This window comes from Anser anser (assembly GCF_964211835.1).
Source record: "Anser anser genome assembly, chromosome: 2".
NCBI lineage: Eukaryota > Metazoa > Chordata > Aves > Anseriformes > Anatidae > Anser > Anser anser.
Genome location: NC_139721.1, coordinates 10450590 through 10478176, shown reverse-complemented (window position 1 = coordinate 10478176; position 27587 = coordinate 10450590). Strand labels below are relative to the sequence as shown.

General features: G+C 44.9%; 1 long non-coding RNA gene across 2 annotated transcripts in view; it reads left to right on the top strand.

The window, feature by feature from the left end:
- The first annotated feature begins 13043 nt into the window (after nucleotides 1-13043).
- The window catches only part of LOC310893409, a 105246-nt gene continuing 90702 nt past the window's right edge, over nucleotides 13044-27587 (top strand). For both annotated transcript variants that reach the window (XR_014578962.1, XR_014578963.1), the window contains exon 1: nucleotides 13044-26323. This is a non-coding gene — a long non-coding RNA (uncharacterized lncRNA). The remainder of the gene's footprint in view (nucleotides 26324-27587) is intronic.

Below are 27587 nucleotides of genomic sequence, written 5' to 3'. Positions count from 1 at the left end.
CTTTGTTATTTATGCCTAGAGGATGGAAGTCACCTAAAGAGGTTTAGGCTCTGGGCACCTGAGCAGAGGGGCAGAGCTCGGGATGCGAACCTTGTGCAGACCGTGCTATGGCAGCTGAACACACAAATAGGGATGCTGCACTTCTGGAAGTGTGAGAAAGCTCTGGACACAGTGAGAGAGTGCAGGTCGTTATGGCCTTATGACCATGATATGTCTAGGGTGAGTTTGCCACAGATGAGGCACCCCTTGCAGGGGCTGTAGTATTTAAAAATAAGGATGTGTCAGCTTGCAGTGGTTTAACCTCCTCGGATAGCCACAGCCTACAAAAATCACTCCTTTACCAGAGTAATACTCTCTTGCATTCCTTGAGAGCCTTTGAAAATGTTAGTCAAAATGATAAAAATACAGAGGAGGACCTGACCAATGAACATCGTTCAAGCAAGTGGTTTCCAGTCTGAGAAGTACAAAATTTGGTGCCTCGCACCCTTTGTCTGCCAGAGCCCTGACCCTCTGCGTTGCATAGCTTTCCTCTTTCAGTATATATGATGGCATCTGCTGATGTACCACCATCACGGAGGACAACAGCAGGAGCTGTCAGCATCGAGGGAGAATCCCCTTGCTCCTGCCGGCTGGGCATGGATGCACCGTGGCGGGAAGAGGAGGCGTGCTGGCTGCTAATTACGCTCTAAAAACGATGGCTGTGCAAAGTCCATCCTTGTCTGGACTCCACGGGACTGCTGTGCACAAGGCCTTCACAGAGTTTCCTTAACAGGCTTCTTTTCACTTTTTCCAGGGACTCGCACTGTGCTTCGTTTCAGAGGGATCCAGTGAATTAGCATATTGTTGCTGCTGCCTGGGTAATTGCATGCCCAGGGTCTGCTCTGTTCCGACACAGTCTTCCCAGCTTCCCAGACAGAAAGCATCCTTCTCCTTCATCAAACAAGGCTGCTAAGTATTGCCCTGAGACCTTGCTTGAAGGAAGGAGGAACGGGAGGGTGGAAGGAGGAGCGGGAGGCTGTTTTCAAAGGCATGTCTGGCTCCAAGACCTCACCTATCCAGGAGGAGGAGTAGGTAGGGGTTTTAATCTTATTTCTGTACCAAGGTCCTAATTTTGACTTAAGCTGTGGTTTCTCTTACTGATTTATACAGACCTCAATATGGGCGTAGTTGCAGCAATTTAGGCCAGCACAAGTCGCTACGGGGGCTCAATGTGTCAGAAACTGCTTTAAATTAGCTAGCCTGGGTTACACAGGAGTTTCAGCAGAAGTTGAAACTGAGTTATCTGATACCCTTGCCTGTACTAAAAATAAAAATCTATGAACAGATATGTGTAAAAATGCTTACTGGTCTCACTTCCAAATATAAGAAACCCATATGTGGATAAACCCTTAGAGTCCTCTAGGGCCTTGTGAGAATAGACCACATCTCAAAACATACTAGCAAGTGTCTTTTCAAAGTTAGACCAGTTTCTTAATGTGGATGCAGTTTTGCATATTTAAAAGATGTTATTTGGTCATGATTGACTTCTGGTGGGAAGCCGCCATCCGTTAGGCTTTGATCTCCAACAAGAAGTGTGGTTATGTGCAATTAGGGCAGCTTTATCCCCTGACACAGGGGACATGAAGAGGGCAGGGAACATCAAGACACTGGGAGAAAGAGGAAGAAGGTGCATGGCTTTGCCAGTGACCCCCTGGGTGACCTCTGGCAAGCAGACGAACCTCTGCTCTTCCACCTCTTCCTGTCCTGCCCACCTGTCGCTTGTGAAGGTTGCCTCATTGTTTGTATGGATTCTTCTAGGAAGTGAGAGCCGAGCATCTCTGTCTGTACGGTCCCTTTGGTTGTGACACTTCCTGTCTCTTAGCCACGTACGTTATTTTGACTGGAAGCAAAGTGTTTCTCCAACACTTTTTACAACACAAGGGCTAGAGGACGGGGGAAGGCCATGCTTGTGGCGTAGCTTGCTCATCCCACACCAGAGCATTCGAGCTTACAGAGCAGAGGGAAGCATTTTTGAGGGATCTCAATTGTGTGGAACAGAGGTTGCAGCCTTGGGCACTACAGAGAGCCTTTTAACTGTTGGTTCTCTAGGCTGGACTTAGGAAATCCTGTTTGTTCTGTAAATATGTGTGTTTGGGGGAGGGAGGAGCTGTGATGACCCTCCAGCACTGCTCTTGTGTACCCCGCTAATGGAACTTGAGGTTCCTTGGCCACCACCAAACTGCCCCTTCCAAATAGAGATGGACAGTTTGAGTGTGGGTCATGGTGGAACTGGAGGCAGAAGTGGGTTTATTATGTCCAGAGAGGAACATAGGTTATGGTGCTTAGGATGTGCCTTTTGGGCCTTCAAGAAGGGAACTTGATTGGTCCTGAAGACCTTAGAGTTTAGGTCCAGAGAAAGGGTGAGGATAAGTCAAAGCAATTGTCATGCCCTTTGATTCAGTCTAGTGTGGCTGGGATGTCTTCATGATGGGCCTCATATGGACTTGAGATGCTATTGTTTTTCTCGACTGTTTTGCTTGGGTGATATCATAGTATTTGAACACTGAGTGATTCCCATCCTTTCTTCCAAAGTCTCTGCACAGGTGGCATTTCGAAGATGGAGCATAGGACTGTATGATAATTTAGGCTGGAAAGGACCTCAGGAGGCCCAACCAGCTCAGAGCAGGGCCAGCTGTGAGATGAGACCAAGTTGCTCGTGACTTCATTCAGTTAAGTGTTGAAGACTTCCAGGGATGGGGAGTCCACAGCCAGCTGCACTCTTTGTCTGTTGTCACATGAAAAAGCTTTTCCTGACATTCAGTCCAAACCTCTTTTATTTAAAATAATGCCCATTGACTCTCATTCTTCTGCCAGACACCACTATGAAGACCCTCACACTGTCTTCTCAGCGACCTCCCCGGAAGCACTGAGAGTTGCTGCTGAATCCCTCAAAGCCATCTCTTCCCCCGTCTCAACAAGCCCATCTCCCTTGGCCTCTCCTCTCCGGTCAAGGCCTCCAAACCTTTTCCAGCATGGTTCTTCTCCACTGAACTCACTCTAGTTTGTTGATGTTTCTTCTTGGGAGGGACAAAACTAGATTCAGTATCTAGATGTGGTCTAATGAGTGCCGAGAGCTCTTGCCTTGACTTACTGGCTTTGCTCCTGCAGCCCAGGTCTTTGCTGCAGCTTGTCTCCTAAGGTCCCTGTTGGCCCCAGGTCCCCTCCTAAGGTCCGTTTTGCCCCCTAAGGTCTCATCCCAGCTTTGGAGCAATGGCACATTGGTTGGCAGAGCTGCTCGGCTGGGATGCTGGGCTGTGCCAAGGTGATCTCTTAAATAGAACCTGTCATTGTACCTGCAAATCTTGAGTATTTTGGAGGGAAGAGGGCCATGGAGGAGCCCTGCTTGACAAGTGTCTTCTCGCTTCTAATACTGTGAGCTGCCCCAGGGACAGGAATCGAACCCTGGCAAAGAAAGCAATGAACTGAGTTCTGCGGAAAAACGCAAAGAGGTGCAGCGTTATAATTACCACTGTCTCACTTATTCATCTGTAAAGCAAGTTTTTACTCGCCTCCGTGCTTTCCGTGGGGCTGCAACTGGTGATGGTCACAGAGTGCTGAGGTCCTGTGCTACAAATGCAAAGCATGATCAAACAAACCTCACTTGCTGTGCTCACTGCTCTGGAGGAAGAGCCATTCCTGGTAGCAATTTATAAAAAAATTGTATGTATTTATGTACATTTACCATGTTAAAACAGAATACACTGCTGTTTCATTTTGTGCTGCCAACAGTTAGTGTGTGAGAGCTTGAAAGGACACTGGCAACCTACATTCTTTAAGATACAGGAGCCCTGGGAAAAGATCCATTTTTTACACTGTACTAATTTAAAAAACTGCTGGGTTTTAGTACAGCATGATAAAAAAAAAAAATTAGACAAAGAGGAGAAAGGAAAGACAGATCTGTACGATCGTTTTGAAGATTTTCTGCCTTTCTGTTAGTGCTCTTTTCAAGAAATGAGACTTGACTATATATGGGATAGGAATGAAACCACATATCACAAGCCACTGTTAAGTTCATGAAATGACCACATTGAAAAAGTAGTGAGAAAATGCGTTCTTGCTAGCGCCTTCCTCACCCATAGGAATCCTGGCTGTGGCTTGCAATTGTAGTAGGGTGAAGATTTGCATTTTAAAGTTGGCGGTTTTCCTTTTTACTCTTCCGCTTCCTACCAGCTAATTTGGTGCTGTGTTAATTGTGAATCTGGAATGCAAATACACTCACCTGCTTGTTTTTCTTTCATTTTCAGGTTTTCTAACTATGGAAGCTCTCCTGAGGAGCTGCACCATGCGCTGCTGACCTTGGGATGGAGGGCAGGGTTGGGAGTGAGGAGGAGCTGCAGTGTGCTGTTGGGAGTTGCTTTAGCAAGGAGAGAAGCTTTCTGGCATGTCATAGGGTGCCAAAAGCCATCTCACCTTTCACAGGAAAAATCCTTATCCTTCTTGTGCTTTTTTTTTTCTTCCAAGACAGCTGATATTTCCGGTCAGAGATGCTTTGCATACAAACCAAGGTGGTACCACAAGAAAAAAAAAAAAAGTCCTGAAAGCAATCGCACAGATAAACTGGGGAATTCCTGCTTATGTTTTTTCATGTTTCCTTTTTTTTTTTTTTTTTAAGTTCTGTCCAAGATGCTTACTTTTTTGCTATTTCTTACAGCCTTTAATATTTGTCCCACCAGACTTCTCATCTTCTTGCGTTCTGTATAGCTCCATGTCAATGTATGTGAATAAAAGGCAGAAAGTGCTGGAAACTGGGAGTGACCATCCCCGTGTTTCATCTTTGCCCTGCATTTCTTTGTTGCTTTCTGGTGTTCAGGCTAGATCTGAATGTCACTCTACAAATTGTTATGTGCCTGTAGTGATGCTCTGTCCGGGAAGGTGTATGCAGAAACCTTCAGAAAGCTCAGGAAAGGAAAGAGAGATGGAAAACAAGAAGAAGCCAGGAAGAGTTTGGCAAGTAACTTAAACAGGAGTAGGATTTGACCTTCCTGAGACACCTCAAGAGATGCTCAGCACTGCACTAATGCGGTAGCATGAGTTGCTCACCTCCTTGCTCCAGTGCGGTAAAGCCCTGTAGGTATCCCCATAAGTCCAAGGGGCTGCTCAGAGCCCTGCTCGTACCAGGCTCCCACTCTGCTGCCAGTAGCAGTGTGATGCTACAGCAAGTTAAGGGGGGGGAAATAAATAAACAAATAAATATACTCACAGAAGCAATGCAAAAAAAAAAAGAAAAGGACAAGTCAGAGTACCAAATAACTGCAGAACTGGAAACTTCTCCAGTCCATGTCCAGAGATATGCAGTGCAGCCCAGGTCTGGTTGAATCACACTGTGGTTGCTCTGGAATTTGTGTGGGTAATGGTGATAATCGTTTTGTGTGGCAGTGGGTTTTGTTGTTTGGTTTTTCTTCCATGTAAAATTAACAGTCAAATTGCATTGGTAGGGCAGCGAGCCTGGTGTGGCTTTTATCTGCCCAGAACCTGGGGACAAAGGAGGGGAGGAAAATGGCTTGGCCAGTTGGGCGGCCATGCCTGTAACGGTACGGGAGTTCAAAGCAAAGGACACAGAAGCCAGATAGGCAAACCCGCCTGGGCTTTGGCTGATAAGTCGCATCTCAAAGCGAAAGACAATCCTGAGGGGGCTCTGGAACTGCGGGTGCTGAGCCTTCCTTAAAAAGGATTTTCATAAGGAGCAATATGAACAGAAATGGCTCTTTTGAGGTTTTGCACATTCCAGACATGCCAGGACTGTTCCTGTCAAGGATGGTCAGTCTCTGGAGTTTGGGGTTCTTTTTCTTATTTTTTTTTTCTTGTGCAAAATATTTGTCGCAAGCTAGCAGCTTAAATAGTGAAAAATGAATGAGAGTTACAAAATCATTATAGTATTAGTAGTGGAAACTGTGAGGCTTATACTTACGCCGGTGGTGGAGTTTCACCCTGTCTGTGCTGCTGTTGGGATCACAGCAGTATTTTGCCCGTTATGACTGCTTCAAGACGGATGATTTAAAAGAAGATCTGTAACTGTTGAATACCCAGAACCTCGACAGACAGGGTGTTGTAGGCTTTTTTCTGTGTACAGAAGCAATACCTTTTCAGCTGAACCGTAGTTCAGGATGAATCCCGGTAGTGCCAGTGCAGTTATGTGGGCATGCAGCACCTTTACGCTGTGACAGCAGCCTTCATGTCCACAGATCTGTGAGCAGAGAAATGTTTCAGTTATTTTGGCTTTGGAAAGGCTTCATCAGGTTGGCTTGCACCTGTACTCTTTGACACAAATGGGATTTAAACAGATTTAAGAGTTCCCACACTCAATATGACTGTGCCTTAAAGCATGCCTTAAATACACGCCTTAAATGCAGCACCTCTGCGAGCCGGAGCTGAACTTTTACCTGCTCTGCAGATGGAGCTGACCCCTCCGAAATGGAGCAGAAAGCAGTAGGGCTCATCCCGGCAGAGGCTGAGCCATCACCCCAAAGATGACCATCCCAGGAATTTGCTTTGCAGCCCAGGTTTGGCCATAGCACAAACGCAGGCAGAGGGTGAGATGCGGAGGGTGAGAAAGTGTCTCTTTGAAAGTGGTAATGAAAGAGACACTGTTGGAATGAGCTATCTGGCTGGATTTTATTAAACATGAATATGGTTATTTAGTGATGAACGTCTCCTTGCAGGAGCAGATGCCTGAACAGAGAGATGCCTGAACAGAGCAGAAGTGGTGCCTGAACTCCCTTCCCTCCTTCAGACACCCACTGGTGTTACGGGGACCCGGGGGCATCTTGAGGCTGTCGCCCATGCTCTTGTGGGTCTGTGGCTGGTGGAACTTCCATCACCAGGGTAGTCATCAAATGCTGCACTTACAAGACACAAGGAATTACTTGAATTATTAGCTTGGTGCTCAGTGTATCAGTGTAAATATTTTCCCCCTGAGAGGGGTCTGGTGTTGCAGCCTTCTTGACATTTTGGGTTTCTTTCCTTATAAAAAAAAAAAAAAAAATTCTTCTTTATCTTATCAGTGCTTCAGTGCTTCCAACCACAAAAATTTGGAAACAAAAAATAGGAAGGTGCAGTTAGCAGTGAGCTGTGTTTTTACTGAGCCTATCTTATGGTAAATGGTTTTGAAGTGGATTTTGCTCTGGCCATTCAAGGTCTCTGCTGTGGAAATTTTCTATCATTGTGAAACTATAGCAAGCTTTACAAGTGGTAGAAAAATACTTTTATAACCAAATAAATGTGTAAATGTGTTTTCCTAGTAAGTCACACAGACAGATAGGTGTATGTTTGGAAAATTTATGTTCCTAACCAAAATATCTTTTCCACTGTGTTACCTAGAGTGGGAAAATGAGTGAACCTTCAGTTGCATCTTAATGTAAATTTTGTCCGTTTAACTGCTGAAAAAGGTTACTTTGAGATGCTCTGTTCTCTTTCCCTCAGCGTGTCCTTACCCAATATTTTGTGCTTCAGAATCCCCATTTTACCTCTTTTAGATGATTTGAGAATTTTGGTAGAGAGGGCAAAACCACCTAAAATTTTGGTGTCGTCAAGAAGGCTATGGCAAGTTACGCAGTGATGAGGAGATGCTGACAACCTGTAGAAGAGCCAGCTTTTTACGGCAGGGAAGTGGTTAGCACCTCATTCGGCATCCTCACATCAAAGCTGGTCAGTAGGCTGGTCGAGATGTTCTGTTTGAACCACAAATTACTGGGCTTCAGGCAGAAATCACTGGATGAAATTCTGTGGTCTTTATTAGGTAGGAGGTCAGACAAAATCATTTTACTGGTTTCTCTATGCTTTTGGAATTTATGAATCATATAGTCAGGGTGGTTTTTATTTTATTTGTTTTATTTTTATTTTATTTTATTTTATTTATTTTATTTTATTTTATTTTATTTTATTTTATTTTATTTTATTTTATTATTTTATTTTATTTTATTTTATTTTATTTTATTTATTTTCCATGAAGTTTGCCTTCATGGCATGCAGGCAACAAAACTGATCTGTTCTGTCATCTTTTCATCATCCTATGTTGCTTTTGAATTGTCCTAGAAGAAGGATGGAATCGGGCCTGTTATTTATATTTCAGTATGGGTGGCAAAATTAACTCTGCCTTGATTGTTATGGGCCTTCCATGCCCACGGGAGTAGGTGATGCCTAATGGCAGCCCTGATTTAAGAAACATCTGAGGACCAGCCGATTATGGCAACATAACTAACAACTGTCTCTTCTGTGTTCCCCTTGGGAATTGCGCACCGTGTGATCCTGCAGCGAGGCAAAGAGAGCTCAAAAGGCAGCATATGTGCTCCTGTTAGTGGCCACACGCTCCATCTGCAAGCTGCCAAACCCGGGCCTGCAGGAACCAGCAGGAAAGTAAGAGTCCCTGGACTCCAGTCCTGCACCATACCTTGTTGCAACAGGGAAATTTGGGAAAGCCCAAAGCAATGCACTAACTGGAGTAAAGAAAAAATAATAATGTGGCAGAAACAATTGTTTTGTAGTGAGGCCATGGGATGCATGATGGGTCACTCTGGTGCACCCAAGGCTGCTTTCTTGGCCAGATGACCTCCAGAGGTCCCTTCCAACCTCATCCATTCTGTGATTCTGTCACTTTGCCAAATGACAGAGGATAGCCTGTATCCATACAGCATGAACTCTCCAGGTTTCTGTATCGGGTGACTGCAGCCAGCTGGTTATTAGAAATGGTTTGTCTTTGCTGCTCTACGTTCAGGAAGGTGCTAGTTGTCATGAGCCAAGACAAACAAGAACCACACATTTACAGCAGTTAAATAGATAGTGGTGTAGTCGGAAATGAAAAAATCAGGTTCTTTCTCAAGCCTGAGGCTATCTTGGGAACCCAGTGTCTGAGAAGTTTAATAGGTCGTCATGGATAATTGACTGCATGTGAGCTCTCGATGGAGCAATGTGACAGGAAGGATCTCTGCAAATCTGGAGAGCAAGGAGAAGCAGGGAAGTGATGTCCCTTTGGGGACATGGTTATGGGTGTCTGTGCTTGAAGAGGGATGGGGAAAAGCTAGGAATAATTCCAAGGAGAGCCACAAAATAACTTGGGATTGCAAAACCAGAACTCCCTGATGTGAGACTTAAGGAGCTCGGTTTATTTGGCTAATTGGGAAGACGGCTGGGAAGGGGGTGACTTGACTTCCATGTCTGATGGAAGAAAGCTTTGATCAGCAGTTTGGGGTGCAGAAGGAACCCTTGGAAGTTTTATGCCTTTCCAGATTTTGGAGGAAATCCTGATATCTTTTTAGGGTCATCTGTGTGCATTTTAGCTTCAGTCTAAAGATTGGGCTTATTATGTAGAGGTGAAGAGGAGTGACCTGCAGGATACTAAAGGCAGTGTGGACCATTTGGGTCATTTTGCCTTTACACTCAGAGCCCTGATAATGCCAAGCTCCTTCCTCCATCTATCCTAGAGGTAGGGAAGTTCTCCCACAGTACTAAACTATCAGGTCAAGAGGTTTTGGAGCCATCTCGTCTTAAGGCAGTCATCTCAGATGGGTGAGTTACCCTCTGCTAATGGCCGTTTCCCTCCAGTGACTACAAGGGGAGGCCAGACAGCTGCTTGAGACGTCAACTCCTACACTTTGGATGTCTGAAGTTGAATGAGTTGAATCCACCTCACCGCTGCATCTGCCCGTGTGAGTCAGAAGGCGCTACCAGAACAAAACACCTCGTGAAGATCTGTCTGTCGCTGTCCAGTTGAGAATAATACAGAAACTTCAATCAGCTCTTACAAGCTGGGCAGTCCCTGGAGGTCCTGTACTGAGCCTGACCCATTTGCTGGGCCTCAGTGGCGCTCCACTTGCCTTGTGGAGACAATAAATAACAGCATTCTAAAAGTAGACAAGCACAGGGGAAGGCAATGAGCAACAGGAGTTATGTTAAGAACAATTTGGGGCATTTTGATCACCATTAAATGCACACCCACCTTCTGCAGCTTCTCTTTTTCTTTTGGCGGCTGTTCAGAGTGACATGTTTAGAGAGATTTGCTTTCAGCCTGATGGAGTGGCTTTAAGAGAGGGCAAACACAGCCAAGCTGTCGGGCTGTGACTTTTGCAAGCCTTTTTGAATGGATCAGTTTGACTGAGTTTCTGTGATGAGCCCTGATTCCAAGCTTCCTCCCTGCATCTCAGTCTCTCTATCCACGCTGTGCTGGGAAGCTGCTGGGAGTGGGCATCCTCGTGGTTGGGCTCCAACATCTTTCCTGGCCTGGTGTCAAGGCGCTGCTCCCATCCCAGGCTGTTGCCTGCCTTTCTGGTGATGGAGGGAGGGCTCTTGCCACCAGCAAGCAGCAGCACAACTCTTCTGCGAAATGTCCCCATTTGCAAATAGCGGAGGTTCCCAATGAAGCCATCCCTACGCCCCTTGAAGGAGATGCGCCCACTTTGCAATGTCTTCAGATTGGGACATCAAAGTTGACGAAGCAACACTGGCTTACAGTGGGTAAGAATCAAGTCCAAAATCTCTGGGCTTTGGGAAGATGATGGCAGTGGATTATTTACAGAAAACCATAGGCAAAAACCCCTTACTGGAGATTTTATTGCGAAGGTGATATTCCAGGGTTTCAGCAAAGAGAGAGCAAACTCTAATCGTTGCTTCTCCCTATGCACAACACACCTTGACTTTCTGTTTTTTTTTCTTTTCTTCTTTTTTTTTTTCTTTTTTTTGTCTTTTCTTTTGTCTGATTAACAGAAGCATGATCCTCTTTCACCTATTTGTCATTCATTCACTGATGGGTGGCCAAAGTTTCTTTTTTTTTTTTTTTTCCTCTCTCACTTACAGGGTAACAATGTGATTATAAAACTAACAGTCACAGAGTATATATTCAAACCCTCTGAAAAGCTTGAGTCATTGTGAAAAACATGAAAATGGTGGGGGTTGTGGGAGAATTTTTTTATCCCTTAATTTTGTTATCATTTTTGAACAAATCAGATATATTTCATGGGACTGACAAAGATGGGATTTTCCCCCAGTGCTCATTCACACATGGAGATTTTCAAATTGGTGAACATTTTTGGATAAACCAGTTGATGGCAAATGGAAGGAGAGTGTGAGCAGAACCCAAGAGCTGGGTTTTGTTTTTTGCTGATTTTGGTTTTGTTTCCTTTTATTTAAATTTAAACAAAATGACAAGGGTTTCACTTTGACCCACTTTCAAATCTCATCAGCAAATGAGCAGAGAGTGGGAGCTGTGATCATTTGAACTTCAAAAATGCAGCAGGTCAAGACAGGAGAAACCAGCAGCACTCCTGCTCTGATGGTATGCCCAGGCTTGGGCATTTTGGTGCATCCTACCATTCTTCTGTATTAGCAGTAACAAATTTCCAGCAAGTGGAAGAGGAGGATAAAAAAGGACCCAGTAGAGCTCCTTTCCCCATTTTCCTTGGCTCCCTTTCACACAGATGGCAGTGTGCATCTCACAGTCATCGTGGTTGCATCAAGTGCTTTTTTTTTTTTTTATGCAGGGTACATCCACGTAGATAAGTGGGGATGGGCAGACAGGTGCTTGCTGTGGTCCCTGAGCTCTGGACCCTCCATTTAGTGCCAAGGCTGAACTAAACAACCATGCTCAGGGGACTCAAGTTCAACTCCAGTTAGCAGCGTGGTAGCATGGTTGCAAAGCTTCCAGGGAAGAGCAAGGTTACCAACAGCTTTCTTGGCCTGTGGAAAGATGAACCTCTGGCTGCCTGTGATTCATTCAAGATTTTGCTAGGCCACTCTTCTCCACAGCAGCTCTGCCTTTCTGCTGGCAGGCAAGGCATGTCAGCAGCTTTGGACAGGTTTGAGAAAGTCACCCCCACAGCTGCTGTCCTCTTGAAGAAGCAGCAGGAGAGCCATGTTTTATTTACCTAAAGAAATAGATGTAACTCTGTTGACCATGATGGACCTGGGTTGATTTATGCCAGCCAAGAAGCTGACCCTGAGTGTGTGTTAGAGGCAGCTGGGCACTGGCTGCCTGATGCATCTTGCTAGAAGACCTTGTTTTCAGCTGCTTGGAGCTTGGGAAGCCTTAACTGTTTGAAGTGAGGTTTTCCAGATGAGGGACCAGAGACTTTCTTGAGCATTTGAATTTTCAACCAGAATATTGTTGCTTTTATATATTTACAGTGTAATTATTTCATTAGTGTTTATGATAAGATTAGTATTTGACAGGGTCTTCTTATAGAAACAAAGATGAGCTCCCCTGCTCTGAGGAGCTCTCCTGCAGTTTGTTCAAATCTCGCACAGGCTGTTTGGTTCATGTTTTGTCCAAGTGTGCTTCAGGAGGGCTTAGTGGCCTTTTGCATCATTGTTAGAACAGTTCGCTTTCTGTTGACTTTGGCATTCACAGTTTTGCTCCTACAGCAGAAGCAGCAGCGCTTTTCCTTCCTCTCCTCTCCTCTCCTCTCCTCTCCTCTCCTCTCCTCTCCTCTCCTCTCCTCTCCTCTCCTCTCCTCTCCTCTCCTCTCCTCTCCTCTCCTCTCCTCTCCTCTCCTCTCCTCTCCTCTCCTCTCCTCTCCTCTCCTCTCCTCTCCTCTCCTCTCCTCTCCTCTCCTCTCCTCTCCTCTCCTCTCCTCTCCTCTCCTCTCCTCTCCTCTCCTCTCCTCTCCTCTCCTCTCCTCTCCTCTCCTCTCCTCTCCTCTCCTCTCCTCTCCTCTCCTCTCCTGTCTTCTTCTTTTCTTTTCTTTTCTTTTCTTTTCTTTTCTTTTCTTTTCTTTTCTTTTCTTTTCTTTTCTTTTCTTTTCTTTTCTTTTCTTTTCTTTTCTTTTCTTTTCTTTTCTTTTCTTTTCTTTTCTTTTCTTTTCTTTTCTTTTCTTTTCTTTTCTTTTCTTTTCTTTTCTTTTCTTTTCTTTTCTTTTCTTTTCTTTTCTTTTCTTTTCTTTTCTTTTCTTTTCTTTTCTTTTCCTTTTCTTTTCTTATTTTCTTTTCTATTATTTTCTATTATTTTCTTTATTATTTTAGTTTAGTTTAGTTTAGTTTAGTTTAGTTTAGTTTAGTTTAGTTTTCAGGCATGGGGAAAGGTTAACCTGGTGGTGCATCCCCTGAGACCTCCCTCACAAGCACCCATAGCCAGTGCTTAGGACAACCTCAACTCTGCCCTGTCACCCATGAGAAAGGAAAGGTTTTTTGGCTGTTTGGTAAGTGGGAATGTCCCAGGCTCTGCCTCTTCTCCCCATGAGATCAAGACACTTGGTAGTGTTCTGTCCTTGTTTGCATTTTGATGGTAGGAAAGAGGCCAGCTGAGCAGCCTCAGAAAAGGTCTTGGCTGGCAGACCCAAGAGGCATGGAGGACGCAGGTACCACTGCCCCGGTGCCCAGAGCGATGCTGCTGGCAGTGCCAGCCTGGGGCCAGCATGGCAGCGACACCGCAGGCTGCCTGTCTTCTCCGTGCCTGGGACCCTGCAGCCCTGGGGCACTGAGATGCTTCTGAAATGCTGCCTCAGCCAGCTCTGCAACCCAAACAGTTACAAGCACTTTGCTCTGCTTTGCCTAGAGTTTGTGCCTGACTCCATAACCAAAGCCTCCTCTGCCTCCTCCCAGTGCCAACCACCAGGTGACAGGCAGAGGTACAAAATCCCTGTCCCCAGACGTGTGCAGATAGAGAGGAGGCGCCCAGGGACTGGCCGTGGCACCGCTCCCTGAAGCTGGTGCAGGTGGTACTGCCTCCAGCTGTCCTGCCTGGTTCCTGCTCCCAGAGCAAGGCAACAGAAGGGAGCAGGCACCTGTGGTCAGTCCCTTCCTCCCAGTTGGGCTTTTAGGTTCTGCAGCAGATTGGGACTGGGAATCAAAGGGATAAAACACAGTTTGAGGTCTGTGCAGGGTTGCAGAAACCTGGGGCTGGAAGATGGGAGCGAGGAGGGATGAGAGGCTAAGCCAGTGCAGGTGCTGGGTCAGGGGAGGGTGAGACAGCCCCTCACTGCCCACCCAACAGCCGGTAGAGACCTGGGGGAGATTTGCTCCTGCCTTTTGGCACCTCGTCCTGCCCCGGTTGGCAGCCATCACTGGATGCACTGCTTCTTGCCAAACCTATTCCTAGACACCTAATCCCCTGCATCCAACCGGCTCGTCACGGTCTGCCTCCCAGGAGCCTGATATGTCGGTGCCATTACACGTGTGGCTTCTGAGCAGAAAGCCTGTGGCTGAGCAGCTGTTGAAATCCAGCTTTGGGTTGGCAGCTTTTCCAGCATGAAACCCTTCATTGAACTGAAAGCAAACCCACCGCAGCGAATGAGGTAGGAGGGAAGTCCCTCTGTGCCTGTGCCCCCCTTCCAGCCCTTCCTTGCCTCCCTCACCCTTCCCAAAGGCACCTGCTCCCAAGGAAGAGACACTGAAATATTGCTCAGTGCCGTGTTACTTCTGATACCATGCAGTGAAGAAAAGGAGGTATTAAACATGCACGGGACAGTTTCAGATAAGGTTCAAGGCAGGTCATGCAAATTTGCAAACTGCCCCTACACAGCTCCATGGCTGGCTCTGATCTGTGAGAGCCTGTCAGGTGTAGCAGAAGGTTTCTGTGCCGCCCCTCACTTCTCCCTCCTTCAAAGCAGGAACGAGCTGCCCTGGAACAAGCTGACCTTTGGTGTAATTCTCTTTTTTTCCCTGAGTCAGGGGCACTCGAGTGAAAACCAAGAAAAGCTACAGCAATCTTAGCTTTTCGTCAGCTCTCCTTGCAGCTGTGACAAGGCTGTTGTTCTCCTCCTGGCATAAGAGAGAAATCAATGTTACCGTGGGAGCAAGCTCCCAAACAGGTGGCAATCACGCACACATTAACCTGGACTGGAGCAGGAGGTACAACGTCCCCCTCGGACCCACTGATGGGAGAGGAGATCTCATAGTGCTTTGTTTGTGCTCAGAGCGCGGCTGTCCGGAGGATGGTGCCCAAATAGATAAAGCTGTGGGCACAGATGTCTGCTTTGATTATTCCCTGCCTTTTGCTACAAACCATATGGCAGTGCGGGCAGCACAGATAGCTGGCAATCAAAATTCCTGGGCTCCCTCCCTGACTTTGCCATTTGCTTATTTAATTTTCAAAGCGGTTTTCATGCATCAGCTAAATTCGCCACCTTGAACCCCCCACACAAATACTTCTAGAACAAGAGCTCTCCCTCGTTACTGGAGGTGCTTTCAAAAATGTATTAACCACATCTTGCTCTGCTATCACAAAATTAGATGCACTTAATGCTTGTAAACGACTTTGGAACCAACAGATAAAAGGCACTACAGACATGTTGCTAATCAGTTTGATTAAGTAAAGCACCTAAAGTTTGCCACGGCTGTGGGAGAATTGCAGGTTGATCCATCTATAACCCGGAGGAGTAAGATGAATTAGGTACGATAAGGATTGTTTGGTTTCTGGTCTGTCAACCAGTGAATGAAATGACTCCGTGTTTATATGCCAGGTCACAGAGAAAAGTTTCTTGTGATTGGAAATGATTAGGCACACTGGTGATTAATGTTTCCAGTGCTCTTTGATCCAGAGCTGCCAGTTGGAATGAGCCTGGCTGCACAGAGACATCCCGACTGCCTTGTAGCAAAAGTGCATGGGGTAGAAAATTGAATGAAAAGAGGAGGGTGGGGATGGGAAGGCTCTGCCATGAGATATGCTGCTTTTCCGTCGGGGACTCCAGGTTTGCATTCTCTGAACCATCGTCTTATTCCTGGAAGTCAAGGCAGTTTGTAACTTGCTTTGTGCTTGTCAGGTTTATTCATTTTAAAGAAAATGTTCAGGAAGATTGCCAAGTCACCTAAACATGCGCTACTGATTAGTTCCTCGGGGTCTGCTAAGTTAGGAAGAAAGCATCCCAGGTCAGAGAAAAACTTTAAAATGCAACCCTTTCTGAGCAGTCTGTAGCTCTTGCGAAACTGTTGATGTTTCTCTCAGTGTGGAGGTGCCATCTCCTGCATACCTCCTTGTGATGGATATTCCTCTTTCAGCTGCTGGATTTCCCCTTTTTAACCCTCAATTAGGGTATGCTCCTTTTATCACGGGAGGGATAGTTGAAATAGTTTCCTAAGACAAGACACAGGAAGATTTGCTTGCATAAGAACAATCCAACCACTCATCATTCCCACTGTCTGTCTTCATTACTTTGTGTCTCTGTCATGAGCTGGTCATTATGGCTGGGCCTTGAACCAGCTGAGAGGCCATGAACATGACTGTGTTGCCCACTACCAGTTAACAAATGGTAAATGAGCACCCAAAAGGGCTCCGGAAAATGAATGGTGAAGACCCTCAAATGTCTGCATGTAGCAAGGAGATAATTCCAAATTCCCACATCCAAGGAGGATAGAGAAGGCATTTTAGGAGAGCCTCAGAATCTTTAACAGTTTATCTCAGAATGCTTTTGCTGCAAACCCGAGTGGTTCAGCAGATACAGCTGCTTTTGTTCAGGGAAGGGAGGAGGCAGAAGCTGGGGCTGCTCCTTCCTTGGGCAGCCCAAGCTTTTCTGCGCTGCTCATGGCCACCTCAGTGCTCTTGGGGTGAGGAGCAGGACATGGAGTGAGCACTGGATGTGTTGGTCATCCCACATTTCTCATTGCTTGTGTTTGGCTTGAAGACTCCTGATTTTATGGAACAGGGGAAAATGTTTTAAATATCAGAAGTTTTCAGAGGTTGAGAAACCAGTAAATGCAAAAATGCTGTCCAGTGAATCCCACTGGGTGTGTAAACATGTATAAGGAGGAAATGGAAGTGCCATTTCTGCCTTTGTTGTCACTTTGTGTACATCGGTTTTTCCCAGCAGCACTGGGTGATTTTAACATGGACATGGGAGGTCCACGTCCCACTTCCCACTCCGGTCACCTGCCGACCACTGCTCCACACCCCCAGGCACAGTCTGTGCCTTCCTGGCACTCACAGCCCCGGGCTGCAGCTGGTCCCCATCCAACGCCTCCGATCTCCAGCAGCGTGTGAACGCATCCCCAAGCTGGGCAGGCAGTTTTAGGGTTTCTCTCATCCGCTCAGCTGCTTTCACACAATGGAGAGAAATCTCATTATCTTCCAGTTCTCTGACACGTTTAATTGCTTTCAGTCACTGCGCTCGACAGAGGGAAGACAGACAGACAGTGATCTCCTAGACCTTGTTATGTGGGAAATTGGTATAAATCCACGTGTACATCAGTTTCCTGCCTTTGTGAAGCTGTGCTTCATGCCTGTTCCCAAGCCTTAAGTCCTCTTCCTGTGGGTGGCCTGGAACAGCTAATATCAATTTAATTGCAGATCATTTCTGCAAAAAAATAGGTGCTTACTCTGCTCACTTTCTCACTCCCAAATGGCTCCATGGCGGCTGCTTGGCTGCTGCCTGACCCGCTACGAGCGCTCCTGTTTCCCTCCCCGGCTGGCGAGGTGTGCTGTTGGGACAGGGAGCAGTGACGTATGGTCTGCCGGCAGCCTGCGAACGGGGCCAAGCAAAACACAACCAGGCATCACCCCAAGCACCTCAAGGACTGCTGCAGCCAGTGGATTCCCATTGTCTCAGACATCTCATTGTGTTTTAATAGCTACGGAGGTGTCTGCATCGCTCTCACGTACAGCAAGTCAGGAGCCGGGGCCAGGGAAGGGAGGAGTGTGGGATTGGACACCTCTCCAGCTCCTCAGGGTAGGAATCTCTGCTTATCTGAAGCAATTTTGGAGAGGTATTTCAGGTGTGGCTTCTGCAGCAGATGTGGTAGAAGTCACCCCAAAGGTGTGCCATGATGCTCGGTGGCCCCCGATGCCTCTCCAGGCCATCCTGCTTGTGGCTTCCCTTCCCAGCCACCTCCTGCTCTTGTTTTCTCCTGCCTCCATGCACAGGGCAGGAAAGCTTCAGGGCGATTGATAAATCCACCCTCCTTATCTTGTCCATCTCGGTGTGGATCCCAACAGGGAAACAGCTCCTTGTTGCCAGGTGGGCTTGTGAGTTTTAAGGCACCCAGCCAAAAATCTCACAGTGCGATCTGTTTGCTTCGTGCAGGCATTATTGCTAGCACGGTTAACCCTGCAGCTGCTGACCTGGGGTATTTTATATATGAGGGTCTGTTCATCACTTAGGCTTGTAGCTCATACCATGAGGGGGGCTTCTGATGGGCTGAAACCTTTGGCTGTAGAAATTTTTGCCTCTACCAGTCAATCGCCTTTTCCTTGCTTCTGTGGGAGATTGCTGCACCCGCTTGGAGGCCAGGCCCTGCATGCCCACTCACGTCAAGGAGATGGAAGGGCAGGGCTTGTGCTCTGTACTGGCGCACGGTGTGGAGCATTAACAAGTCAGCAGTTGGGAGAAACATGGACAGCGGTGAGCGGGAGACTCACCGCCCCTCCAGGCAGGGTTAGACTGGGCAGAAACCTGGCACGGAGGGCGTCTGCCAGGTGTCCAGGTGAGGGTGCAGCCCAGGACGTTAAAAGTCTGGGTATGTGTGAGCTGGAGATGCTGTCTGAGCTAGCGAGAAGTCTTTAACTCTTTCCATGTTGGACACTCATGGGAAACAAGTCCCGTTGCATCCTTGCTGCTTTCTGCTGCAAATTCAAAAGCTCAGGAAAATATTCCCCCAGCCTCATAAATACATAGCAAAGTTTATATTAAGAAGAAATGAAAAGGAAACACAGAAACACAAAGTCTAGGTTGGAAGGGACCTCCCAGGATCATCTGGTCCAACTTTCTGTTGAAAGCAGAGCCGCAGATTAGATTATCCAAGGCCCAGTCAAGCCAAGCCTTTAATATTTCTAGTGAGGGAGATTCCACCCTTCTCCAAGCAACTGATCCTGCTCTTTAATTGTTCTCACAGCAACAAGCTGTTGTTTTTTTAAATATCTGGGTGGAATTTCCCTTGGAGCCACTTGTTCCTGTTGTTTCTTGTCCTGTCACAGTAGAGAGAATACCTTTCTACTGTGTCTTAAGAATACATGAGAACACTTCACAAGTACCCCTTAGGTATCAGGAGGCAGTGATTAGATTCCCCCAACCTGAGCCTTCACTTCCAGAGGCTGAACAAGCACAGTTCATTCAGCATTTCCTCAGCTGTGAAATTCTCCGGTGTTGATGGTCCCTTCTGGATCATCTCAGTATCTCCATGGGATATCTTCAACGCCTTTCTTTGTCTCGGGGAAGAAAAACTGGGTAGTGTGTTCCAGGTGTGACCTGACAAATGCCAAACAGAGTAGGAAAATCATATCCCTTGATCTGCCAGCTACAGTCTTACTAATCCAGCCCAGGAAGCTGCTGGCCAGGACACATGGCTGGCTCATGTTCCTTTTGCTGTCTGCCAAGACACCCAGGGTCTTTTCAGCTGAGCTATTACCCAGTCAGCCACTGCCCAGCTGGCACTGCTGTTTGGGATTATTGCATCCCAGGTTCAGGACTTGACATTTGTCTTTGCTGAACCTCGCGTTAAACCTCGTTCTTGTTGGCCAGATCTCAACAGCCTGTTGAAATCTGCCTCCATGGTGGATTTTCCTTCCAGAATATCTACCTACGCTCCCAGTTTGGGCACATGCTCAAACGTGGGGAGGGTGCATTTCTCACCGCACAGATCATCTATAAAGCTGGGTCACATTGACCTGAGGAACTTCATTTGTGACCAGCTTCCAGTCAAACATTTAACCAGAAGCTTCTGAGGTAAACTGTTTAGTCAGTTTTTCAACAATTATGAATTTTTCAGTCCAGTCTCAGCAGCTTGTCAAAGAGGATTTTGTAGGAGACTGTGTCAAACACCTTGCTAAAATCAAGGTAGATGATACCCACGGTATTCCCCTTATCCACTGAGGAAATTGTTTGGTCAGGCATGATTTGCCCTTCAGTAAATTCATGTTGGCTTTTCACAGTCAGTTTTTTTGTCATTTGTGTGCCTGGAAATTGCTTTTGCAATGACGTGTTCCCAGGGACTGAAATGAGGCTGACTAGTTTGCAGTTCCCTGGATCTTCCCTTTTTCCATCCATCTTTTCTTCCTTTTCCATCATTCTTTCCTTCCATCTACAAAAAGAGCAATTGTGTAGATGGTATTAGCACTTGTTCCAGTCTTTAGCCTGGAATACTCTTCTCCAGGTAAAATGGTTCACTCTTTGTTTTTCAGCTCCCCTGCAAGGGAGAAATAATTTGAAGAACACCAGACAAATTGCTTAAAGCAGTGTGGGTGACAACATGCAAAGAGCAAAAGGTCCTTGTATGTATTGATACTGGCCCAAATTAGTTAAACAGGACAAGTTCAGGTCTGGAAGTAACAATGGTCCATAGCGACATCTAGTCATAACCTAAATTCTAGAGATGCTCCTGTTCATGGTAATAATCCTGTCTGCAGATCTAGGTTAAGTAAAATCCAGTTCTGTGTAGCATGGAATATCATTAATATTGTTCTTCTCGAATTTCTTTATCAGGGACAACTTTCTGGTCTGGGATGCATTCAATGGTCAAGATTTTGGCCTCTTTGCCAGTACATGTAAGCCAAATCTCTACAAGAAGGATGATCTTGGTTTTGTGGGATGCTTGCCTGCTGTGATATTGAATGCTGGTGTCTGGAAACAAGGTGGGTGTCATTAGATGGTGTTATCAGTTCCTGAGAGGCAGATGGAGTTCATGTAAAGGTCCCTGTTAACTGAATGGTCTGTTTGCACAGACCGGTGTAGAAAATGGCCTAGTTTTGGACTGAAGTTGGTATCAGTAACTATAGGTATCAATATGTGGTTAGTCGATGCAGTTAGGACAATTACATCAGCTATACAGCAATGCTCACTCTCAAACACGTGTGTTTCTTTCACATTGCAAATCAAGCTAAACATCTGTAGTCTAGATTTTCAAGCTTTGAAAGAGCAGGGATTATCCAGTGATACCATTATAATTGCATTGGAATGTTCTTTTTACGAATATTTTAATAACCATCACATTGACTAAGACCAGGAAGTAGCCTGTTCTCTCTAATGCCAAAGGGTGTTTTTTTATGCTCCAATTCAACAGGTGACCATGTCCTTTATATATCAGCTGTTGCTGGCTCATTATGAGCTCATTATGGCTTCTGAAAAGAGCAGGAGGAAAATAGCAAGGCCTGAATGGGAAATTATCAATTATCGGAATACCAGGGAGGTTCACATGAGACCTCTGAACGGTTCTACCCTCCTAGGCAAGTGATTTGCCAATGCACAACTGCACATGGGTGATCTTTTTCTACACCTATGGATTCAAACTGTGAGGAGTAATTGTAATTACAATTACAATTGTAATTTTAAGGCGATTCACATGACATCGCTTAACACTGTTATTAATATTCACGGAGTGGGAAGCTGTGTTAGGCTTCTTAAATCTCTTCTAATGAAGCATATCCTCAAGCCTTCCACCCTCTAGGAGGTGGAAATCTGGCATCCACCCAGGCTCTGTTAATACAAACCCTAAGTTATTCCTAGATGGAGAGAAGGAAGGTGGTCTTTTTACCTCCCTATTTCACTTTTTTTTTTTTTTTTTTTTTTTTTTAACCTGGGAAGGTTAATGGAAAACAAGATCCCACAGAAACATGTCATTGCTGCACCCATGGTCAGTATTACATGTGTATACTTCAAGTCAGCTGAGTTTAAATAAATATGTAGAACTTCTGTTTTTGGCTGAGCAAAAAAGTGACAGCTGTTTGCTATGGTGTTTCCCTCATTTGTGGGCTGCTTGCTGGCATTGCAGAGGTAGAACTGTTTGGGGTGTCATTTGCTTCAAACACTTTATCACAGCTCCCCACAAGCCCTCCCTCAGTCTGGCTGCTTACATGTTTTCAATGAAAGGCCCTTTTCACGCTTGTGGCAACTCGAATTATCTCTAAATAAACCAGTATATGTGGAGAGTAATTCATGAACACTTCCAGAGTGATGATAAATGGCAGGCAGAGCCAGCGCGTATATGGTGGCCCCTCAGGGATGTGTCTCCATCAAGTTGTGCAAAGATACTGTAGAAGGGTGTGGAAACATGACCTTAAAATAAGAGCTGTGTCTTTTGGAATTTTAGAGGCCAGGTTGTAAGTGGCAGACATGCAGTATTTGATCTGTCTATTCTTGTTAATATTGGTGCTTCCAGAAACTGACAGATACTTTCGGTTTTAACCCCAGTTCTAGCCAATGTGACTACCACCAGCCTGCTTCCAGAAAAGCAACAGTTGTCACAGCCCTTTAAGGATACCTTAAGCAGTCAATTCTCATATGTAATAATGAGAAAATATAAGAATTTCTGTACTGTGACTCTATTTTCTGTCCCTTGTTAACATGATTCTTCAACTGCAGTTGAGCTTAACAGAGGCCATTCTTCCAGAATGACAGAGAGAGAGAGGAAATACCCACAAAAACAAGAGCCTTAGGATGTTAAGGCCGCACCTATCCGAACAGGTTAAACAGGGACAAGGCATAGCCCTGAGCACTGGTGTGTACCTGTCCATACTGTAAAACTGTTAGCACAGCTCCAGCCCACATCAGCTAGCGCTTCTCCAGACAGCGCCTGGGCACCGTCTGGGGACTCATGCTGGCCAGTGGCCATCCCCAGTAGGTAATTTGGCCACAGGCACCTTGTTCTGGGGAGGTGAAAGAGCTTAGCTGTCTGGATACGGGCTGCTGGGCGGTTGGCTCCAGTGCCAAGGCACAGTCCCCGACTTGTTTTATTTACTTGAATGGACAAGATGAAGGTTTGGGGTTACAGGAGCCTCAGCAGTGAGGTACAACATATATGAATTTTGCAATTCTGTGTGTATTTTTGAAATACACATTTCTGTTGGATTTTCAAGTACTGCTTTTCATATTGTCTTGAGAACCCTGTGCTTATTGTATTTCTATTATTGTTCCCATACAGCAATACGGGAAGGTAAAAAACCCTCACCTTCAGATAGCAGACATGCAATAATGTGAAAAAAGCTGAAGTGACTGGGGAGAGGTTTTGCTCTCGTCTACAGAGAAATCATAGATGATTCATAGCTTGGTGCTAATAAAGTTACAAGAAAAATTGGTCTCTTCCTGTTTGAGGAGAGGAGAAATAGAAGGTAAGACAGCTGAAAAGCATTGATATGCCAAACAGAAATGGCAGATAATCCAACATACAGGGGCTTACTTTTCCACATAATAGTGTGTAGGCTTTATCTGTAGATAAATAGTGTCTACATTTTATTAGGCATAACCTCATCATAAAAGGCATCAACTGTAGTCAAACTGGTCATACTTACAGTTTCTGCTGAAAAAGCACTCATTTTTCTGCTCTTAAAATCCCAGCTGGATTTTATACAACTAAAAAAGTAGCCTTGCCTGATGTTTCTGGGGAAAAGCCTGTATTGTGATCTGAATCAGTGCTGCTAAGCTTATTCCCTATAAACCATTAGTCCTGGAATCCAGCACACCTGAATTATAGATGAAATGCATTTTTGGTCCAGTACATCAATGCACTGCTTATTCTGGGAACCCAAGACTGGACAAATTGCTCTGAATGCAATCTCACAAATGTCAGATAAATGGGAGTAACTTTCAAGTTCCACAGTTGTCTCTCCGTAGAAGGTAGCTGGCTTGGTCAGCTATGATATCAACAGTACTCTGCCTAAGCTATAACACGGTACCTTCAGAAGGGTTAGCATGTCTTTGTCTAAGGCATTAAGGCTAGAAATGTGTCTCACTTGAAAATTTGATAGTGGGCCTGAGTCCTGTTTGTTTATGTTGGTGCACCTTCATGACTTGTTAAAATGGGGTCCTATGAGTATAGGTCACCTAGTCAAGAGAGAGCCTGACAAGATCTAAAGGCAGTTGGGATTTGTCTGGTATTTCAGAGGGCTTAGGGCATAGGATGGTCCTGAATGTTCTTCGCACATTATTCTGTATTGATCCAGTCTTTTGCATCTTGTGCTTTTTAACAAAAATAGCCTTGAAGGAAGGGACATGAGACTTGGCTCAGACATCTAGCTGTAGCTGAACTTCTCTAGGTAGTGCATCTGCCGCAGGGTTTACAACATGCTTAAGCTAAAGCAAAAAAAACAAAAACAAAAACAAAAACAAACATTGGTAGCTCTAAAGCACCCAGGTAGCACACTTCAGGATCAACTGTGGAGGTAGGGAAAAATGTCCCCTCTCCTTGCCCTGCATCCTCCTACATCCCTTCTTTTGACTACTGACTCCAAAAAGGGGAAAAGGATGGAGGAGGTTATAAACCTCTTTGTCATGTTTCCGTGCTCTGAACATCAGTTCACAAAATGTATGCAGCCACAGAGCAACCTGGGAGCCTGTCTTCACAGGCTGGGAGGTCTGAGCACTGCCAAAGGCTTTTGGCCCCCTCTCCCAGCCTGAAGCTTTGAAAGAATATCATTTGGCTCCATGACAGTGTGGGTCTGTTGACTTGTGTGTGTTTGTTGTTGGAAATGTGCACAACTCAAAAGCAGGTCTGAGTTTAAGCAAAGCCCCTTGCTTGGACGGGGAACCTTGATCAACATGTCACAGAACGTGACAACTTCCATAATGGTTTTTAAAAAATGCACAGAGAATGAGCTGCCAACTTTCAGGGGAGGGATGTGTGGTCACAGCTAGAAATATCTAACTTCTGGGCTCTGCCCTCACCTCCACAGCAGTTTTGAAGAAATTATTTGATTTCTCTATGCCAGCCAGTTGATCTGTAATGCTTTACTGTCTCTCTGACATCTTTGAGTGTTGTGTGGCTTATTTAAGGACTCTTTGTGTCAGAGACTTAATTTAGATCAGTGTTTTGTTTTGTTTTGTTTTTTTGTTATTCAAATTGAAAACCGTTTTTTTTCTTTCTTTTTTTATTTTTTTCTTCTCTCTCTTTATGGGCACATGTTTTTAACTTCCAAAAATCTACTCTTTTAATGTGTCTCAATTCAGGAACCTAAGACCATGGCCCATTTTGAATTTAGGCCAAATACCCCTGCCATGGCATGACACAGTTTTGTCTTGGTTGGGCACATAACCTAACTCAGCACAGATCAGTGTGGAGGTGAGAGTAATAACAAGATAGGATGTTGTCTATCTTGGCTGCAAGGATATAAGAAAGTTTTGTGCTATAGTTATAACACTCTCATCTGTTCCTCCAAGACAGTGGGTTTTGCTCTTTATGAAAGGACTGTGTAAGCATGAAATAAAAAGACAGGCTGGAGTGGGCCTGCTTTTCATTTCTGATAATAACCAAGTGATTTTTACATGGAAAGAAGAATACTTATGATGAATATCAAAACATCTTATTAGGTAGGCAGAAACCCAGAATTATGCAATGTCCTGCTTACCATCTTCTAAGGACAACTCTTCTGCCAACTTTTCAGTCATTTGCAAACAATCCCATTTACTACATACTTTTTCTGTAACATAACATCTGCTGCAAACCTAGAAAGGTTTAGAGTTGATGTAAAACTGGTTCTCCCATCGCCACTGGAGTTCAAAGAGGATGAGAATGAGAATCAGGTAAAAGGCTTATGAAAACAACTATTTTTGGCTCAGCCCTGATAGGACAACAGCTCCATTGTTCCGCTCTGATATTCACTCATTGTGACTCATCTGTAGAGGACTCTCTGGCCCAATTTCTTAAACATGTGCTCTGTCCAGAGAACTTGCTGGGTCTTTCTAAAACTGGAAATACCGAAAAAGAACAGCTTACTCTTCTGTCGGGTGTTGACTGACCTTTTCTACACCACCTCAGCTCGGGAAGTGGAGCACATGCTGTCTTATGTAGCAAGGTGTTTTAACTCAAAAGAGTGTGTTTGTGGATTTTTTTTTCTTTTGAAGGAAGGGGATTAGAGGGGAAAGGGTAGGTTTCAGGTCTTTCGAGCCTCTATGGAGAGTAAAGTCAGGTGTCCTCAGAGACTAATCTGCCAGTGACAGCTGCTTCAGAATGGAAAGAGTTGGCAAGACTGGAAAAGGCCACTCTGAAGCTCACTTCAGCCTCTGATCATACCTGCTAGCCTCTGGTTTCAAAGAATTTCAAAAACCTTTGGGACTCCTAAAGCATGAGGTCTGCTGCCAGGCCCTATAGGTATCACAGCTAATAGAAATGCAACACAGAGCAGAGAACTTGGAAATATTTCCTCCATGAGTTCCACCATTATCTAGGATCCACAAACACTATTTTTTCCTGAAATGAGGAGAAACTAAAAATGTCACTCAGTCACTCATATACCTCAAAGAAACATACATTTGAGAGCAAGGGTTAGGGAGAACTCAGACCTGTCATCTTTCTGGTGAGGACACATTCTTTCCTTTCCATTTGTGTATTTTCCCTGAAGACAGTAATCTTATGCCACAGTTGGACAAGATAAGCACTTAGAGTAAAGCTGTGAATAATCTCTCTCTCAAGGGATTTAAGTACCAGGTTGAATTAGGACTTTAGAAAGGTAAGTGAAAGCTCCCTTTATAAAGAGCATCTACCATGCACGAAATCTGGAAGTGAAAATTGGTGATCTGCTTTGTTAGCTATATGTGAAATCTTGCTCTGCTGAAACCAGTGGCAAAATTGCCATTGATTTTAAGACATCTGAATTTCATCCCTGGTAGTTTTTTTCTGCATTACTTTTTTCCTGTACTTTTTCCTATTACTTTTGCTATGTAGGCATGGAGAACCTGTGAAAAATATTGATATGATCAAGACACTCTCACCATTGTAGTGAGAGGTGGACAGATGCCACTGTGGGAAAACCCATTTAGAGTTTTGTCTGGCACCTTTCTTTTTCATTCTTTCTACCTACCCTGCTTCAGCTTTCCAGGTTAAACTTGTGCACGAAGGACAGGTCTTGTTATTTTGGACTTCTGTTGTTGTTGTTGTTGTAATTATTGTTATTAATTTAGATATCAAACTTGCAAAACATTCTTCTTAGCAGGGCAATTCATCTTCAACTGGAAGTTAATGAGACCAGTATTCCTTCCTGGGAAAGTATGTGCCTCTGGTTAGTGAAGCCCACCTTTCAGAAACCACAGCTAAAACCTGTTTTTTCAGTGAAACACAAAGTACACAGCCACTCGCAAATGTCAGTTTTTCTTAGCATGAGGCAAATATGCATTTTGTAAATGTGGGATATAAACATATTTTGATGTGGATCTTGAACAGGACTTCAATATAGGGATAGTTCATCTTTAATTTATAGTTATACTCAATCAAGCCATTCCAGGAAAAGATATTTTGTGGTTCTTGGGCAAGGGAAGAAGGAATAAAACTTTCTACCCTACACAGAAGCAGTTACAACGTGCAGTGCAGACCTATATTCACCAAATGAAAACTTAGTGTGAAACACTTATGATGTTTTCCACAATTAAAATCACTGAGCTATTGATGCTATAACTCCCTGTTTGCAGATACACTGTTCTTTCTCTGGGAAAAACAGAAACACTCTTGTTTGTTTGCTACCTCTGTTGCCACAAGCTATAACCAGGTGTTTTAATCTGATTATGAGAACTGCTACAGGAAATACTCTGGCCTCTGTTGTGCCCAGGGTTGACTTAGTTGATTGAAACGGCATTTCTGGCCTGAAAGTTCATCAATCATTGGAGCCCAATGGAAAGCTTATGATAGTGTGGTATGTTTATAGAGGGACTTCTAGTCTTTTAGGAGCCGAAAGCATTTTATAAACAGTAATTGATTCATTCCTCCCTTGCACACAAATG